Raw genomic sequence first — 17,913 nt, forward strand, 5'->3', positions numbered from 1 at the left:
GAAGGACCATCCTATATTAGTCAACCCCCTATTGGTGAACCTTATTATAGCTTCCATTTTTTAAATATATTTATTTATTAAAATTTTTTTCATTTTACATATCAACCCCAGTTCCCCCTCCCTCCCCATCTCCCGCCTCCTTACCTCCCTCCCACTCTATCCCCATCCACTCCTCAGAGTGGGTAAAGCCTCCCATGGTAGTCAACAAAGTCTGGCATACCAAGTTGAAGGAGAGCCTAGCCCCTCCCTGTTGTATCAAATAGCTTCCTTTTTTTTTTTTCCTAATCACAAAAAATACTAATACATGTGTGGGGTGGCAAGAGAGAGACATCAGATTCTGGCAGGCCTAGAACTCTTTATGTAGCCTAAGCTAGCCTCAAACTAACAGTAATCCTTCTGCCATAGTCTTCGAAGTGCTGGAATTACAAGTATGACCCATCATAGATTTGCTTCTGACAAAATTTGCACCTGTCTGGGTTTTAGATCCTATGTAGACCATTTATAGCTGTTCCCTCACAACGTTCTGTTGAAGGATAGAAAGGAAACAGTTCTCCAACGAGAACCGCCTATCTGGTTAAAGGGCAAATGTTTCCTGTTGGCCCCTAGATGACGTTTGTATTTTGATTCCATGATGTGGGGCCCTGAAATTGTCTTTGTGTGCGGCCTGAGACCTTTGCACAAGCAGTGGCTGGGACTCACGGCTGTAGAGGATTGACTTGCTGACTGGGTAAATAAGAAAGAGCAATAAATGACATAGACCAGCCAGGAAGAAAGCAGATGTTCATCGATCTCTCCGATGAACAGTCCCTGAGCCGGGAGCTTTGTTCGCTGAATCCCCACATTCCTGGGAGGCAGGTGAAATCGTCTCCATCTTATAGATGGGGACATTGAAGTTCAGTTGGTTAAGCAGTATGTCAAAGTCACTCAACTAATGAACTGTGGAGCTCAGATCTGACCTCAAGACTGAAAATTCAGAGCTTGGGGTGTTAGCCAAATTTTAGGAAAAATTAAAGAACGAATATTCAAAAGTAGTATGTACACCTTAGTGCCATCTTGGACATCAGGTGGCTAGAGTCAACATCTCCAGCTTCCTCCTGTCAGTACTTGTGGACCTAGGAACAGGCGTTGGCCAGTGTGGGGTGGGCTGCCCACAATGGGACAGCTGCTGCATATGTTCGAGGCCAGCCTTCACCAGATTTTAGTGGAAGTCACCGAGAGGAGGTATTTCAATGGAGGGCTGGATGGGAACAGGGAAAAGACAAACAACTGGCCAGCACTGGAACTTGGGCACTTCACAGATGGACGGGAGAGATGGCCAGTGAAGAAGGCAGGAGGCTCAAGACCGGGAGGGAGTGGTCAGGCTCACCCAGTGCTATCCGGGGAACCAGCAGGTGGGCATCCTGAAAGCCCAGGGCTCCTTTCCAGCCAGTGCAAATGTTTCTAGTCATGGGAGGGGCATGCTGGGGCAGGGGAGAGCTGGAAGGCTGGTACCCACAGGGCCGAGTACCCCACCCTGCATCCTCACCCTTTTTGCCCTTTAGGACAAAGCCAGATGAGAGCCACTAAGGGGTGTGCATCCCCGGCTGTGGCCACGCCTGCCATGGCTGAGACCCACAGCTGCAAGTAAACCTGGGGCAGGGGCGGGAGAGGGGGTGAGGCTTGGCGGTGAGCCAAGAAGGTCGGCTTCTAGGGAGCAACGGAGACTACAGTAGGCTTCCATGAGCCCCACCCCTCCGTCCTTCTTCGCCCTCCCCCTCAGCAAAGGAAAGCAGTGAGAAACGTGTTTTTTATAAATAGCTCCAGCCCCAGCTGATTTGTAAATTCAGTGGGCTTTTTTTGTGTGTGTGTCAATGACATCACCCTCCTCCCCATGGCAACCCCCGACGATATCAAAATTGCCAGGCAACGCTGGAGCTGCTCGCGCCCTAAAGGAGCAGGTCGCTGCCTGAGGATCTAATGGAGAAATCCCAAAGTGAGCTGGGGTGCACGGTGGAGGAGGGGCGTGCCGCGGCCGGGGCTGCCGGGCCCTGATCAATCGGCCAGAGGAAGGCGGGAGTGGCTGCAGCTTGCTCTGCCAGCTCCTCTTGACAGGAGCAGCGGACCCCATCAGGTGGGGGGAGGGCACTGCCCGGTTCCTGACGTACCGGGAGCAGCAAGCAGCCATCCAGGTGACTAAGCCGGCCCACCGCCACTGAGTCACCCACCCGCCTTGGCTTTTCTTCCTTCCTCCTTTGCATCTGATTATTTGGGGAGCTAAAAACTTGGAGGTGTACCTGAGGCCCGCCCCTTCTAACTCTCCCCTCCCTGCCTCTGCTTGGAGGAAGATGGAACTCGCTGGGAAGCTGCCACTACCCCCTAAGGACATGGAAGGCACGGAGGGAGCCGGAGGTGCCCAGGGAGAGACCGCAGCTGGCAGAGTACAATAGTAGACATGGCGATCAGGCTGCCCATGTGTCCTCTGAAGGTGCTGGGAGAGAAGGGGAGTCTGCTCCATACCGACTGGAGTCCTCCTGTGACGGCTTTAAGCTCACCTCTCAAGGGGATCTTTCTGTAAACGTGTGGCTTCCAGGGCCATTGGTATTTGGAGAGCAAGGCTGGATTGGCATAGGCAGGCCTGTGCAGGTAGGTGGCTCTGTACTGGGTGTGGACCCACGTGTGTGTGAGAGGGTGAGGGTGTGTCACAGTGTGTGCGCCCAGCCAGACCTGAGGACAGCGGCTGGTCAGCGGAGAGCTGGGGATGGGGACTTGACAGCGGCTGAATCTGACGGATGCTGGGCTGGGCGGGTCCAGTCTTGAATGCATGCTGCGGAGAAGGGACACCAAACACATGGCCTGAGCAGACTGAGGGACGGCTGCCTGCTCAGGCAAGCCCAAGCCCTTGCTGGGTCCACAGGACGGAGACATGGCCAGATGCCAAGGTGGGAAGTGGTCCTAAGGCCTGTCCAAGTATGGGAACTAGACTCCGGAGGTTTGGGTCTGCAGGTCCATTGCTCCATCTTCCTGACAGCTCTGGGCACTCAGGAACGCCTTCCTACCAAGACAGTGTCACTACCCCATGCAGAGCAGGTCAGCACCCATGTGTGTCCCCTGCTGAGCTCATAGACACATTCAGTGAGTGAGCAGGCTAGTGTCCGGGGCTCAGCTGGAGGCCTCTTCCAACCATGCCCCAGTGTGTGTCAGGCTGAGGGGTGTGGGCCCCCTGCCTCCCCCACACCATTGGCAGGCTTTCAGGCACACCAGTGAAGAAGCTACCGCAGGGAGGGAGGTTGTGCCTACAGAGACTAGATGACACCAATCAGGAACCTTCCGGAGAAAAGAGGCTGAAAGAGAAAGATCACTGAGGTTTCCCTTTTTCTTTCTTTTTTGCCTAAAGGCAGAGCAGCTTTCTGGGCTCCCGACGAGCATCAGCCTGCAGTGGGAGAGAGTGAGGCCCAGCTTCCCAGGAGTGCCAAGGTAAGGTCTCTACTGTGGCGGCAGACTGAACTCTTGAGCTGGGGACAGGGTGTCCATGTATTGAGGCTACTCCTCACCTAGGACAGAGAAGCTAACTCCATGTTTACAGAACGGCTGTGAGGAGGTCCTGGACTAAGGAGTCTCAAGGCTGCTTGCCTGCTCGCCACCACTCTCCAGGCAGATTTTGAAACAGTTCTGTGGAAACTGGCTTCAGCCTCTGGGCTCGTTTCTGCAGTCCCTGAATTTGCTTCCTGCTCCAGCCGGACCAAGCCAGGGCCACCAGGACTCCTTCCAAGAAGCCCTTCTCACCTGCCCCTCATGTAGTCATTCCACAAATATTTATGGCGAGTCCTCTGCCTACTGGATTCCTGCTCCCTCTTGGTGCTCTCTTCCTGAACTTGACCTACCAGACTGACTCTGAAAGTTTGCATGAGGCCAGGGCCAGGGACCTGCCTGGGGGCACACTAGTGCTCCCCTTAATCTTGGGCTCCCAGCCTCTACCCAGGGTTCTTGGCTGGTAGGCTCCATCAGGCCCCAGGAACTCAGGTTCTGTAGGCACAGAGCTCCAGGCAGCATTTCTGCCTCTGGTGTGGAATGTCAAGGTCTGAGATACTCTGCTTTTGTGCTGGGAGGGGGGATGGGGTCTTTGCCAAAGTTGGTTCTCATGGAAACTGAGTTCCCAGGGTGGGCTTGGGAGCTCACCTAGATAAGATTGAGGATTGGCCTTTGGGCCAAGAAGGGTCTCCCTCTGTGGGTAGATACACCCACATTTTTTTTTTCTGGCGGTGAGTCTGGGAACTCTAATGACAAGGGTACCAGGGGAGTTGGCACCAAGAGCAAGCCCTTCTAGAAGTATTTGACTTGGGTGGGAACTCTAAGCCCCTGCAGGGTGGATAGGAACTGCATAACCTTTCCCCCCACATATACACTGAGTGCATTTGGGACTTGCCAAGCACAGGGAAGGTGCTGACCAGTGGGGTCCCAGCATACTCTGTACCATTCTTCAGGATGACCAACACTGTCCCTGTCCTGGGAGAGCACACAGGACCTCAGTCAGGAGGAGCCTATATAGTATGTTCTACACCTGGCTCCAGGATGAGGAAAATGACCCAGCTCTGGAAGTGCTTCTCGCTTCCTCCCAGAAGATGACTCTTAACCTTGGGAGCCTCCAGGTCTGCAGAGCTGAGCAGAAGCCAGTGCCCAGCTTGGGGCAGAGTAGCAGATGCTAGCGAGTACCTGAGCAAACAGTGGGCCCTCAGGGAGGCAGCTGGCTTGGCCAAGAGGAAGCCTCGGGTAGAAGCCAGGGCATCGGCAGATGGAAAGGCTGTCAGGTGCTTAAGAGGATGCAATGAAGGCTCTAGGCTGGTTTCTGACCAGGCCTGTCTCTATGAGAGATTCTCTGCGGAGGACTGGCTGAGTCAGTCAAGAGGTAGGCCAAGATCCTTGAAAACGGCATTCCTTACCCGCATGGCCCAATGAGCTGTGTCTCCCTTGCAGAGGCAGAAAGGGCTCCTGGGAGACCTGTGGCTGGAAGCAGAGAGCTCTTCCCAGTGGCTGCTATCCAGACTGTCAATGGAAAGACCCAGCAATAGAGCAGATGGCCAGACTTGGTCAGTACTGGGGTCTTGCAAATCTTATTATCAGGCATTTTGTAGCCATCCTTGAGAAAAGAGCTCATTTCTGTGAGTCTTCTGGTGAAAACGAGCTAGCTAGCAGCTTGGGGCAGAGCATAGGAAATGGAAACTCCTTAGCCAAGGTTGGCCTTCCTGTGTGTATAAGCTATGTGCATGACCTTGGAAGCTGTCAGCCTTCACCCATCCACCCACCCCCGCCCCCAACACACACACACACACACACACACACACACTCCACCTTCATCATAACTTAGACTCTGGGTCCAGGAAGGGATAAGCAGAGAATAGGGACCAATAAGATGGAGAAGACTTTTCTGGTGTCTCATATGTTACTATAGCATAATATATACAGCTAAGTAATCCACACACAACGGAGCTTTATTGGCATGCCGGTTCTAGAGGCTGGGAAGTCCACAGTCACACGGCCTACGTTTAGCAAAAGCCTTGGTGCTAACTGTGCATGGCAGAAGGCAGAAAGGCAAGAGAGCTCCACACACTTCTATAGTACACTGTGCTAGGGACATTAATCCACACATGAGGGTGGTACCCCAGTGACCCGAACACCTCTCAACCCTGTTGCATTGAGGGTTGCCCACAGACCATGGTGCCCTGCAGGCTGTGAAGTACAGAGAGTGTGTGTCCCTGCTCACTGGTTTGCATCTTGTGATTGCCTGGCTACTAAGTACCAAGTCCAGATGGCTGGATGAGGGAGTGGGAAAGAGATACGCAGGACAGAGCTCTGGGCCTGGGGAAGTTTGCAGGCCGTAGAGGGATGAAGAGAGAAGCTTGGGGTCAAGGCCACCGGGAACCAGCTGAGCCACCGAGCCAGGTTACGACTGGATGGTTTTGTCCTTACACCTCTGCTGGGTCCCTGTCTCATCCCTGAAGTTGTCACCCATGACTCATCCGTTCCAAATACTTTATGAATTCAAGACAGCCCTGAACTAGAACTTGATAAAGTACCCCCTACCAAAAAAAGAATCCCCATGTTATGAGTGAACTGCAGATGGGAGCAGCTCTTACCTCCAGAGTGCTCAGGGATAAGTCAGCCAGACCTCGGACGGTGTCACCGTGCATAGTCAGGAGCGAGTGTCAGGCCTGCACTGCTGCTTCTGCTAATGTGGATGAGTTATTTCATGTCCCTCCATTTCAGTTTCCTCTCCTGACCCGAAGAGATAATTAGCAGCTGTGGGTTAGGGCTGTTGAGCGGGTAACCATGATGCTTTCTGCTGAGACCATCAGAGGGGCAAGGTGCCGCCAGGAAGAGACCCATCTTATTTAGGGGACTCCGGAGAGGCTTGCTGGGTGACTGTGGAAGACCCTCCCCTGAGAGAAGCTAAGGCATCACAATGCTGATGGATGATGGATCAGGCCCAAGAAAACCAGGGAGAATAGCAATGCCAGATCAATTTGCCCCGTAGAGCAAATTGTGTGCTCAAGATATTTAAAGATCCCCGGGCTGCTGAAAACAGTTCCTTCTGAGGTCCAGACTTGAGGGTCCTGAGGATTTGGAGTGGATTGTACCCATGGAAGGGGTGGAGGGGCCTAGGACCGCTCCTCTCTGGCCTGACATCTTTTCTCACAGTGGTGGCTGCCGTTCTTGAAGAGCTATGGACTCAGCATCCCCACCTGACTCACAAAGCTTGGGGGCACTCAATCCCAAAGACTTGTCAACTTTTCTTACCAAATGGTAATCCATCATAGTAATTTAGAAAGTGTAGGCCGCTGTTCTGATTTCACCTAGAAATGAAGGCAAATCCAGAACCTGACAGGCTTTTGTAAGCTCAGAGAAATCATGTAAGTTCCCTTTCTGGACAAAGGCTGCAGTACCTCAACCCCAGCAAAGGAAGTCTCACAGCAGTCAGTAATGTGTATAAAAGCTCTTTATGGCACTATTGTGGTACAGAGACCCAAGTATTCACCAAGGGATGCCAGTGACCATTTTTGGACAATTAGGACTTCTCTGGGGCATGGATTCTGCTGAAGTCCCATTTGATCAGCAAATTAGACATCCCTGTCCTAGGTTGCTCTGCTTATGTGTGCATTTGTATCTGTATCCTAGGGTCCCTGACCTCTGGCTAAGGAAGAAGCATCATGGCTAGGTCTTTCCTCCTCACTTCAGGCTGCCCAGAGCTTGGAAAGGGCTTCCCTGCATGCTCAGAAGAGGAAGTGCAGAAACCTCAAGTCAGCTTTGCCTTGTTCTGGCCTCTGATCTCAGTGCAGCAGGAACTCAGCCTACTCTCCCCTAAGGCAAATAGCAACAAACCAGTCACCTTGCTCAAGGCTGCTGCATGGCACCAGGACTCCCAAAGCCAAGGCAACAGCAGAGTTAAAACCGGGAGGACTGGTTCTGTAGTTTAGTTTCCTGGCCTGGAGCATCTCCAGCTCCATGGCTTTCTTTCAGCCTCAAATGGTGCATCATATGGAATTGTACAAGAAAGTACTGAGGTAGAAGGGGCTTGAGGACCAGTTACACCACAGCCACATGGCCAGGGGAGGAGAGGACTATCCACAAATGAGCTGGCCCTCTTGGATGCTGCAGCACCTTCAAGACAAAGGAGGGTCTCTCTCAGTGTTCAGTTTAGATTTATAGACAGGCCCAGAGGGAAAAGGTGGGTCCTGAGGTCACCCAGCTAACTAGAAGATCCACCTCCCTTGACCAGCCATAGGCAAGAATGGCCCATAGCTTGATGATTTTGAGAGAGGTGGTTTGGTCGGACAGTGTGAGGGTGGACGGGTCCCTGTGCCTCTCCTGGGCATGCTGTTCTTTCTCACTGGGGTCTGAGCTCTGCCATCCCACCCTGCATTCTGCTCAACATGGGGCCTCAGTCTGACCTGTGCTTGTTGACCAAGTAGTCCCCAAGAACAGACATCATTCCTGGCACTAGGCTGCTGGCCAGTAAGCAGATCTAACTAATTCGTGAATGGATTGATTCAAGTTCTGTGTGTCCCAGGTAGTAGCACAGGCTGAGAAGGCCTTGGGCCAAGAAGGGGGAAGAATTTGGGCAGAGGGAAGAGAGAGCATAGGAGGAGAGGTATCTCAGACCATCTTTCCACCAGTATATATTTTCCTTTCCAGCAAGGAGTGTGCGTGCATGCGTGTGTATGTGTGTGTGTGTTATGCTGGTATGCTCAACAGTATGGACACAATGAGGAAGTCAGAGGTTGATGTTAGTTTCTTCCTCAATTACTTCTCTACCTTATTATTTTTATTTTAGAGATTTAGTTTTATATGTGTCTGTGAATGTGGATGCTGTGCGTGTGTGCGTTCGTGGTGTGTGTGTATGTGTGTGTGTGTGTGTGTGTGTGTGTGTGTGTGTATGTACATGTCAATGGTGGCCAGAAGAGAGTGGCAGATCCTCTGGAGCTGGATGTACAGGCCGTTGTGAGCCACGTGATGTGAGTGCTGGGAACTGAACTTGGGTCCTCTGGAAGCGACAAAGGGCTCTTACCAGCTGAGTCATCTCTCCAGCCCCTTCCACCTTATCTTTTGAGACGGTGTCTCACTGAACTGGAAGTGCATTATTTCAGCTGGATTACCTGGCCAGTGAGCCCTGGGAGTCTGTCTCCCGCTTACCCCAAGAGCTGGGGATACACTCTGTGCTTGCCATAGCTGGTTGGTTTTGTTTTTGTTTTTATGTGGCTCCTGGTGGGGGAGGAGATATGAACCCAGGCTCTCATTCTTGCACAGCAAGTACTTTGCCCACTGAGCCATCTCTTTCCCCATGAGGAAGGGATGTAAATGTGTAGCAGTCACCATTAGAGGTCAGTTCCCAGGAGGAGGAGGGTGGTGCTGTGTCAGCAGATCTGAGACAGACTTTAGGGTAGAACTTGTTGGAAGAAGATGGTGTGTCCAACATCCAGAAAGGAGGGTGAGGTAGAAATGTCAACCCATGTGAGGGATGGAGCCGGACTCACAGAAGGTGGGGCAGGAAACGCAGATATTCAGGACCCTATGGGAGCATGTAAGAGAAATATCAGGGACAGCCCCCCAACTAGCTAAGCAGGGGCACGGGTATGGGTGTGACAATGGTGTGATTAGGACCCACCCTGTCAGTGTTCACAGGAATGTTCCAGTAAGCAAATGGGAGCTTTGCCCAGTATGTGCCAGAGAGCTGGGAAAGGAAAATACCCAGAGAACAGACAGTTAAGCACAGACTGAGTAGCAGTTAAAGAAGCCATGCCTTCAAATATCAACCCAGTGGTCAGAGCTCCATAGAGGACACACAGCCCAGACCCTGTGGCCTTCGTGCAATTACATCTATGTATGGTCTTCTATTCAAAGAGTTAGGGTGGTACTTGGGGGGCCAACATCATACTCCCTCAGAAGCTTTGGTCCTCATCTGCCCAGGCGCAGGTCTCCCCCACCCCCATACCATCACCATCTGTTCTTCCCTGAAAGTCAGACCCAAGGATGCCCCAGTCATAACCCTGCCCCAGCCTCAGACCTGGGGCAGCAGTTGCAGGTCCAGCAGAGAGAAAGAGGGATAATGAAGGGGTCCTATTCAAGGGGGCTTCCAGCCGTTAGTTCAGCCAGTAGCAGTGGTGGCCAGAGAGCCATAGTGACAGCATGAGGCATTTGGATGGAACTTTGGGGGCCATTAAGAGTAGAGTCTGCAAAGCAATTGTAGCAAGAAGATACCAAATGACTCCATCATGCCTCTAAAGCGAGTGTCCTTACTGTAGAGATGGCTTTGCTCCCCAAGCCTTCCCAGGTTGGCTCGGCTTACAGTCAGTCCGTGCACCCGGGAAGGATGCCATGGACTGCAGTTAGGCCTCTGCTCCTGAATGGCTCATCTCAGGTTGTCAGGCCCCCTTGGGAATGTCTGGCTAGTTGAACCCCCAGTTCCAGTTTTTATCTGGAGGGCAGTCCAGAAAGGGTCAGAACTTGAGAAAAAGTAGCCAGAAAGAGACTGTTGTAGATGGGGCTGTCTCCTTCTACTGAGGCCAGTATGGGCCTGAGCTCCTGTCCCATCAGCAAATGGATGGGGTGGTCCCATCAAGTGGGCACCCATGGACTTTCCCAACACCAACTGGACCCTAAGCAGGGCTGGGTTTTTTTGTTTGTTTGTTTGTTTGTTTTTGTTTTTGTTTTTTTTTCTGGGCTATGAATCAGTTGAGTAGCAACAGGCAGTAACTGTATCTTCTGGAAGAATTCTGGGGATTCTGCTCTGTGGCATACCACAATGGGCTTGGCTGCTCTTTATGGAAGTGTGTGTACACTGTGTGTGTGTGTGTGTGTGTGTGTGTGTGTGTGTGTGTGTGTGTGTGTAGTCTCCTTCCTTTATCAGCTTCATTCACTCTGTTTGGAGGTATTTTTTGTTGTTTTTTGTTTTTTGAGACACGGTTTCTCTGTGTAGTTTTGGTGTCTGTCCTGGATCTTGCTCTGTAGACCAGGCTAGCCTCAAACTCAAAGAAATCCGTCTGGCTCTGCCTCCCGAGTGCTGGGATTAGAGGCGTGTGTCACCACTGCCCGGCCTGTTTGGAGGTATTGGTCTTAAGGACCCCTGAACGCTAATGCTTAGACCTCATCACTTCACCTTCCCAAGGCAAAGGAGCAACGTTTCCCCATTATCCACAGCAAGAAACCAAAGCCAAGATCACGATGAACAGATAGAGAGGAGGCCAAGGGGGCCCCAGTCCTGCAGGAATCCATGGTTTCTACAGCTAGACTCTTCCTCCCCCTGCGGGAGGACCCAAGGGTCGGTCTGGCAAAGGAAGCTTCCTGGCCATGCTCATGCTGCCTGGCCCTTGGAGGTATGCACTTGTTCTTGCTCCATCAGCAAATAGTGGATGGGCTGCCATGGAAAGGTGGTAGCAGGACCAATCCCAGAACAGAAAGAGACAGGCGTGGAACATCTTAGAAGAGAGGCATCTTCCGGGCTGGGAGTTCTGGGGAGCAGGCCCATTGCCCCTCCTAGACCCCAGTCCCCACAGACTCCTCCTCCTGCCTGGAGTGTGCAGGTGTGTTGGCTGTCTACCTCCCCAGCAGTCTCTGAATGCGAGACCCATGCTGACAAGCCCATTTTTGTCTGTGATGGACAGCTTGAGGAGGATCGGCAGGCAGGGTGTTGACTCATGACCAGCGAAACCTAGTACTTGGTCCTTACAAGGGACTCAGTGACCACCTTTACCCTGCACATATGGTAGTTCTCATGTCCTACTCAGATTTTGGGTGGAGATATCCCATACACCAGGCTCACCCTTCGTGCATAGCGGTATAAGGTGATGTCTTCCCACTGCCAACTGTTTGGACTGTCCTTGGCCTCAGGGGCTTCTGAACCTCAGGTTAGGAGGACAAACTTGGAGTCGTGTGATGTGGCTTCTCCACTCAGTAACTGGCTTAGGCCCCTGGCTGATGTACAGGATACCACTGACCATGGGCCTTATACACAATGCCATTCCTCACGTTTCTGCAAACTCAGAAGTCCAAGGTTAGGATGCTGGAAAATTTGGTGTTCAGTGATGGTCCATTTCCTGGTTTATAAATGGTTATCTTTTCATAATAACATCAGGTGGCTAGAAACTGGGGCCCATTCTGAGGCCACTTGTGTAGGGCACTAATTCGGTTCATGAGGTGTTACGGTTTTTTGTTTGCTTGTTTTTTAGAGTAAAAGCCTGTCCTCTGGCAGCCCCCAAAAGCTAGGCTCAGTCACCTCCCTGATAATGCCAATTAAAGAAGGAAGTAATGGGGTTTGGGAGTGGAGTACAAAATATTTATTCAATATGGCCACATTGGGAAGAGGAACAAAAGGAGGGATTCAGTGGCCCCCGCCAATGCCATCTTCAAGAGTACCAACAGGTTTAGTTGTAAATAGAGGGCAGGAAGAGAGTATGACTACCTAGTCCTAGTGAAGGTGTGGTTCTGCTGTTAGTCGCCCATCTTTGTCTCAGCAGCATCCTGTGAGGTGGGTGGATAGGTTGTCAGAAGTGTATGAAGTCCCTTCCTGGGAGGCAAGTTCTGGCTGGCACCAGAGCTTCAGCTTATCCCTTCCCTTAGAGAGGAATTCAAGCAGAAAATCACAATTCTTTGTGGTCCACTATCTCATAGGTTGGGTGCCGCTAAGGGAGGGCACACATGTTTCTCTTTAGACTATTTCCCTGCTAACCTGGAGAGTTATTTTGTTGGTGGTGAGTGCTTGTTTGTTTTTGGAGACAGAGTTTTTCTGTGTAGCCCTGGCTTTCCTGGAACTTGCTATGCAGACCAGGCTGACCTCACACTTACAGAGATCCACCTGCCTCTGCCTCCTGGGTGCTGCCTGGGGTTAAACACCAGAGTAGTTACAAGGGGTCTTCCGGGTGCTAATCACCTCTAAGACCTTGCCTTGTAATAACTTTCTCACATTGGTGATTAGATCTCAACATATGGATGGGTATGTGCGAGGGTGGGAAGGATCCATACATATGCTTCACAGCAGGAATTATGGGTCCTTTCTTAGCCACCCTGTGCCTCAGTTCCATCGCCTGTAAAGTAAGAATAATAGTACGGTGCTTCTGTCAGGGTTATTGTGCAGATAGAGTGAGGCAGTGTAAGCTAAGCGCTTACCTCAGGGCTCCGCCCACAGGAACCACTCAGTAATTGGCAGGTGTGATTACTACTGTTGTTAGGAGAGCAGAGGCATCCAGAGATAGGAAAGGAACAGAGAGCAAGGGAGCTTGTTAGCAAGCTCCTGTTTCCTAGGAAGCTTTTCAAGTTCTGAGCAGAAAAGCACAGGGAAGGATAATGTGTTTGTATTTCTAAACCACAAGTTGATCCATATCTTTCCTCTTTGGCCCTAACCTGGGCTCCCAGCCCTGACGGTGCCAGTCAGATGTTACAACAGGCCCGACTGCCACTGGCTGGGAGAGAATTGGGAAGTGCTCACCACACCCTATGTGCCACCCCGAGGCCCTTGAAGACTGCGCTGGCTGGCTGGCCAATACTCCCAGAGCCTTTTCTCAAGGTCTTATCTGCTTTCTCCAAGGCTCCTGCCTGATGTGTGGATGGCAGCACATGAACTCCCTTGGCAAACAGACCTACGCCAGAGACCAAGTCTCCTCAGGGGACTGTTTGCCTGGTGTCCCATAGCCTTGGCACCACAGTGGAGGACACAGGCCCAGAGTGAGGTGTGTGCATACTGGAGGCAACACTGTCCTTCAGACTGCAGCTAGGACTCTCCACACTGTTGTCCTGTGCTCTCCTCTGAGGCAGGGCTGAGCTGCCCATGGTTGAGAGGAGCAAGGAGGGAGAGACACAAACAGGGATTAACCATTCAATCTACACTTTATATCCTAGTTATCCCAGCAACAGGGCATCCTCCAACCTACTGAGTTGAGCCTTGTGTAGAAGCAGCGGGAATATAGAAACGTGGCTTGATGTGTGTGGCTCATGAGCCTGAGAGGTCCGCTAGTGTAGTCCTGTACTGAGGATGGAAACTTCTCTAGCGAATCTTACTGATAGCTGGTTTGGTTAACTTCATCAACGGAGGAGTCATTACCTCCTTGGTCCATCTTGTTTGGAAGTCCCTGCCTTTCTTGAGGTCCCAAGACTCCAGTTCAGCTTCCAAGGGTGGAGGAGAGATCCAGTGTTTCCTAAACCTACTCCCTGTAAGGAAAGGATAAGACTTGACCAATAGCTATTCTGGGATATGTCAACCTTGATTCAAACCACATTAGGTACCAGCTGATTTCCGGTAATATTCTAACATTCATATTTTATTGTAGTTCAATAATTCAAATTAATGCATAGAGCCATGGTTTTGACATATAAAGGTATTTTATTAAAAGACAGTAATTCACATGTACACTTGTGGATCAGTAAAAAAGTAATTTAAGGTGTTGATTCTAGAGTTCATGCTATACTCCATTCCAGCTTTGGCTTGCAGTTCATTTCAAATCCACAGCAACCAGTCTCCTCCCACCCTCCACACAACACAACCTCCTTCCTATAGCCAACACCAGGCAAGTACCTAGGCCCAGGGTGACTGATCTATGGGGAAGCCATATTGGTATCACTTCAAGGGACTCAGGCAGCTTCCTAGCTGGCCACAGGAAATCAGGGCTTTGCTTATAATGTCCAGAGGAAATAGAATCCACTTAGGAAAGTCAGAGAGGACAAAGGGGAGACAGAGGAAGGAGTGAACAGACATGAAATGCACATATGTGTGGAGCTGGGAGCACCTGTGTTGAGCTGCTGAAGCTCCCACACCACCCTTCCATAGCACACAAGGCTGCACCATGCCTTCCCCAGTACAATGAGGGTATGGAGGTCTGAGGTGCAACCACACAAGGCTCAGAGCTTCGTGGGGGATGGCAAGTTCCCATGGCTCACCCTTATGCAGGTTGGTGAGAGCCCCAGAGTAAACTCCAGAGAAGCAAGCGAGCCCACAATGCAGATGACATCTAGAAACAGCACCCAGACGGCTAAGGAATCGGCGATCAAAAATGTGTGGTAAACTTGATGTCAATTAAAAACCAAAGTTTGAGATACCTAGCAATGGTGACAGATGAAACAGTCCTGTACCGTTCGGTGTCTTGTGTCCCCTACCTGTGACTGACACCACAGTCACCTAGCCGCCATAGGAAGCAGCCATTTGGGTTCCAGATGTCACACATTTCTAAGCTAGAATTGCCTCAGCACTCAGCGAGTAAAGTTCTCCCCAGCGCCCAAGTAGAGGACAGCAAAGGTCTTTTCCTTATTTGGGGAGGAGAGAGACAGGTGGCCACTGCCCCCCCCCCCAAACCAGGTAGAGGGCTCCTGCTGGGATGTCACCGTCCAGTTTGTGGGTGGCATGCCGCTGGAAGCGGTCTCTCCTCTCAAAGTCCCTTTTCTGTAATCTTAAAACCACAGAAAGTTCTCAGGACTAAGCCAGGGTGACAAGGAAATCGGGATCCCTTTATATCCTGCTCTCCTGCCTGCTCGCCCCGGGACAGTCTCAGGGCGGGGGAACTTGTCCAGACTTGGCAAGCAAGCTAAAGTGCCCAGTTTCAGGACTCCGGATCGGGCTCTGAGAGATGTGCAAGTGGACACAGGTTTTGGAGAGTGGGTTCAGGGCCCCCCATCAGGTATCTGCGAGCAAATTAACGAGTTGATTGCACAACAGCCGCTCAGTAGATAAAATCCAGGTCCTGGCTGTGGTGCCTCGAGGAGGTCTCGGCAGGCGGGCGGGGGGGGGGGGGGGTTGGTGGCGGGGGGTGGAGCACGCAGTCGCCCCTTAGGCCGAGCCCGGAGCCCCTGCTCCCGGGAGCTCCGGCGCTCGCTCGCGGCGTCCCACCTGAAGCCACACCCTGCAGTCCAACTCCGGGCCAGGTGAAGCGGGCGGGCGCTGCACCGACGTGCCGCGGCCCCTCCTCGCCGTGCCCGCGCCGAGGTCCCTCCCGCGGAGGGCGGGCCCGGCTCCCACGGCCTCTCGGGGCTCTCCGCGGCTTCCCGCTTGGCAGGTGGGTGCCCCGAGGGCCGCGGCGGCCCGGGGATCCCGGGACCCGAGCGGGGATCAGGACTCCCTAGGGGGACAGGCTGGCCTTGCCCCTGCTCCTGCCCGGGGTTCTCAGTTCCCGAAGTTTGGGACTGGCCCGCCGCGGGACCTGGAGGCCCTTGGGCGCACGCACACCGGCGTGAGCGCCGGGCGGGACCGAGCGTGAGGGGGGACACCGGCGACCTCGGAAGCGGCACTGCGCCTCCCCTCCCCCACCCTCTCCAGCCCCACGGTCCGCAGCCCAGCAGGCACCCGAGTTCGTTCCGGGAGAGGTGCGGTTCCCAACGTCCTGGACTCCAGCCAGTCGCAGAATCCGCAGGGACACTTAATTACATTGATCACAGTGTGCTGCTTCTCCCTAGGCCGGCAGAGGACTGGCTCTGGAAGGTCCTGGGATCTTCCCTCCGCTTCGTGCTCTAGAGAACTGACCGAAGAGTAGCGAAAGGAACGGAGAGAAGGCCACAGGAGGTGAGTGAGGGGCCTCCTGCTCCAGTCCTTCCTGGGAGGTGGGTTGGGAGGGACAGGCGGAAGGGCAGGAGGCCCTCCTGGAGCTGGATCCTCTAGGTACTGTTAGACAGTGGCCGGGTGGAGGTGCCATTTCTCAATCCATAGAGAGTGCCTGATAAGTCATTGCAACCTCTTCTAGCACATGGTAGGCCAGCAGGGCTTCAAATGGACCGCCCCGTCTCTGGCCCGGCCTCTGATGTCATTGGGTTTGATAACCTGCTGAACAAGGCAGTCAGCAGGCCAGATTCTCAGAACGCATGCTTAGGGGAGAGGCCCCAGACAAGGAGGATGGTAGCTAACCCAAGTTTGTGCTGATCAGTGCAGGAAACTCTGCTAACATCCTGCAGCTCTTCCCACACTCAGAGAGCAGCGTTCAATGGGGGGTCGGCTCCTGGGATCCCCTGGAGCTAAGGCACAGAGTTCCTGGGATGTGAGCTATATTCTCTCTGTTTTGCCATATTCTAGTGCTTTTGAGGATCTTCTGACTTGTTTTTCTATGCGGAGTTGGGGAGGGGGCCCAGCCCATGTCTGCTTATTTTGTACTGCTGTGTGTATATAGGACTGAGAACACAGCGCAAAGTGGTGGTGATAATGTTGCCCTCATAGGTTAGCTGAAATGTGAAACTGGAATGGTTTACACCCAACAGCCCAGGAGGCCACCTCACTGGCCTCTGGCTAGAAGAGTTTAAGCTATCTTGAGCTGGGGACTTTTGAGAACAGAGTGGTCCACTTGCAAGATTATTATTGAGGGTGATAGAGACAAGCGGTAGGGATAAGACCAAGGCAGAGCGTCTAATAGGAGACTCCAACTCGCCGTCTCTAGCGTGGAGGAAGGGACTGGTTCTGGAAGGAGACCCGCTTCACAGACAGGAACAGGAGGAACATCTGTACACGTGACATTCATTCTCACGTGTTCACAGCCTGACCTGAGATATTGTTTCTGTGGGTACTTCAGGGACACTAGGAGCCTTGAGCTTGTGAGTCCATCAGAGCAGTGGTGTGATAGGACAGACCGGGTACTCCTCGTGGTGGAGGAGCTTAGAGTCAGAGAGACTGTGTATCCCACATCTCCATGTGCAATTGAGGAGAGAAGGTTTTCTCTAAGCCTCAGTTTCCCCATCTGTAAAATGGAGCCGGAATAACCGTACCAACCATTAGATGCAAGGATCAAAAGCACCTGGGACAGCATCCGGCACATGGCAGGTATCATACATGTGCCATCTCTTTCTTCCTCTTCCATGATGCCCACTATTTCCCCCCTCCCCAGCTGAGGACTGAATCCAAAGTGCTAGGCAAGCACTCTACCACAGAGTTAAATCCCCAACCCCCTGATGCCCACCATCTTTAAATGGGCCTAATAGTGGGACATGGTGGCACATGACTTTAATCCCAGCAATTGGGGGGACTGAGGCAGGAGGACCCCTGTGAGTTCAATTTAATGAGCTCCAGGACAGTTAAAAAAAAAAAAAAAGCTGGTTCTGCCTATCTCATGGTGGTTTTGAGCATAAAGCACGGAGGTGCACAAAACAGAACTCTGGAAAGTGAAGGGCTATAGAAACGTGAAGCCATCTTGTGGTTGAGGACTGCTGAAGTTCTTCTGGAAAGGTCCTGAGGACCAGGGCTTCTACATGAAGTCAGCTGGAATCTGAGCGTAAGAAGGGCCCCGGCCTCTAGCGCTCTTTAGGAACGTCATTCTTGGGCCTTCTTAGAGCCCGGTGCCCAGGCCAGCCCCAGGTGCGCAGGAAGCAGGATGGGAAAAGACTGGGATTCTAGGTCCAGTACACAGAGGTCCGAGGGCTGGGCTGGGGTGAGCAGCTGCTGAACCACAAGACTGTTAGAATGGGCTGGAACTGGGCCCAGACAAG

General features: G+C 52.4%; 1 protein-coding gene across 3 annotated transcripts in view; it reads left to right on the forward strand.

Annotated features, from left to right (window-relative positions):
* The first annotated feature begins 1,698 nt into the window (after window positions 1–1,698).
* Window positions 1,699–17,913, forward strand: part of Pak6 (p21 (RAC1) activated kinase 6) — a 33,910-nt gene continuing 17,695 nt past the window's right edge. Inside the window, exons 1-3 of one of the 3 annotated variants that reach the window (XM_036185884.1) lie at window positions 1,699–2,622; window positions 3,374–3,453; window positions 15,904–16,009. The gene's annotated coding sequence lies outside the window, so the exon portion shown is untranslated. Of the gene's footprint in view, window positions 2,623–3,373; window positions 3,454–15,410; window positions 15,507–15,547; window positions 15,814–15,903; window positions 16,010–17,913 lie in introns of those variants that run through there. The other 2 variants (XM_036185885.1, XM_036185886.1) reach the window with 2 other exon arrangements.

This window comes from Onychomys torridus, chromosome 4 (assembly GCF_903995425.1).
Source record: "Onychomys torridus chromosome 4, mOncTor1.1, whole genome shotgun sequence".
Lineage (NCBI taxonomy): Eukaryota > Metazoa > Chordata > Mammalia > Rodentia > Cricetidae > Onychomys > Onychomys torridus.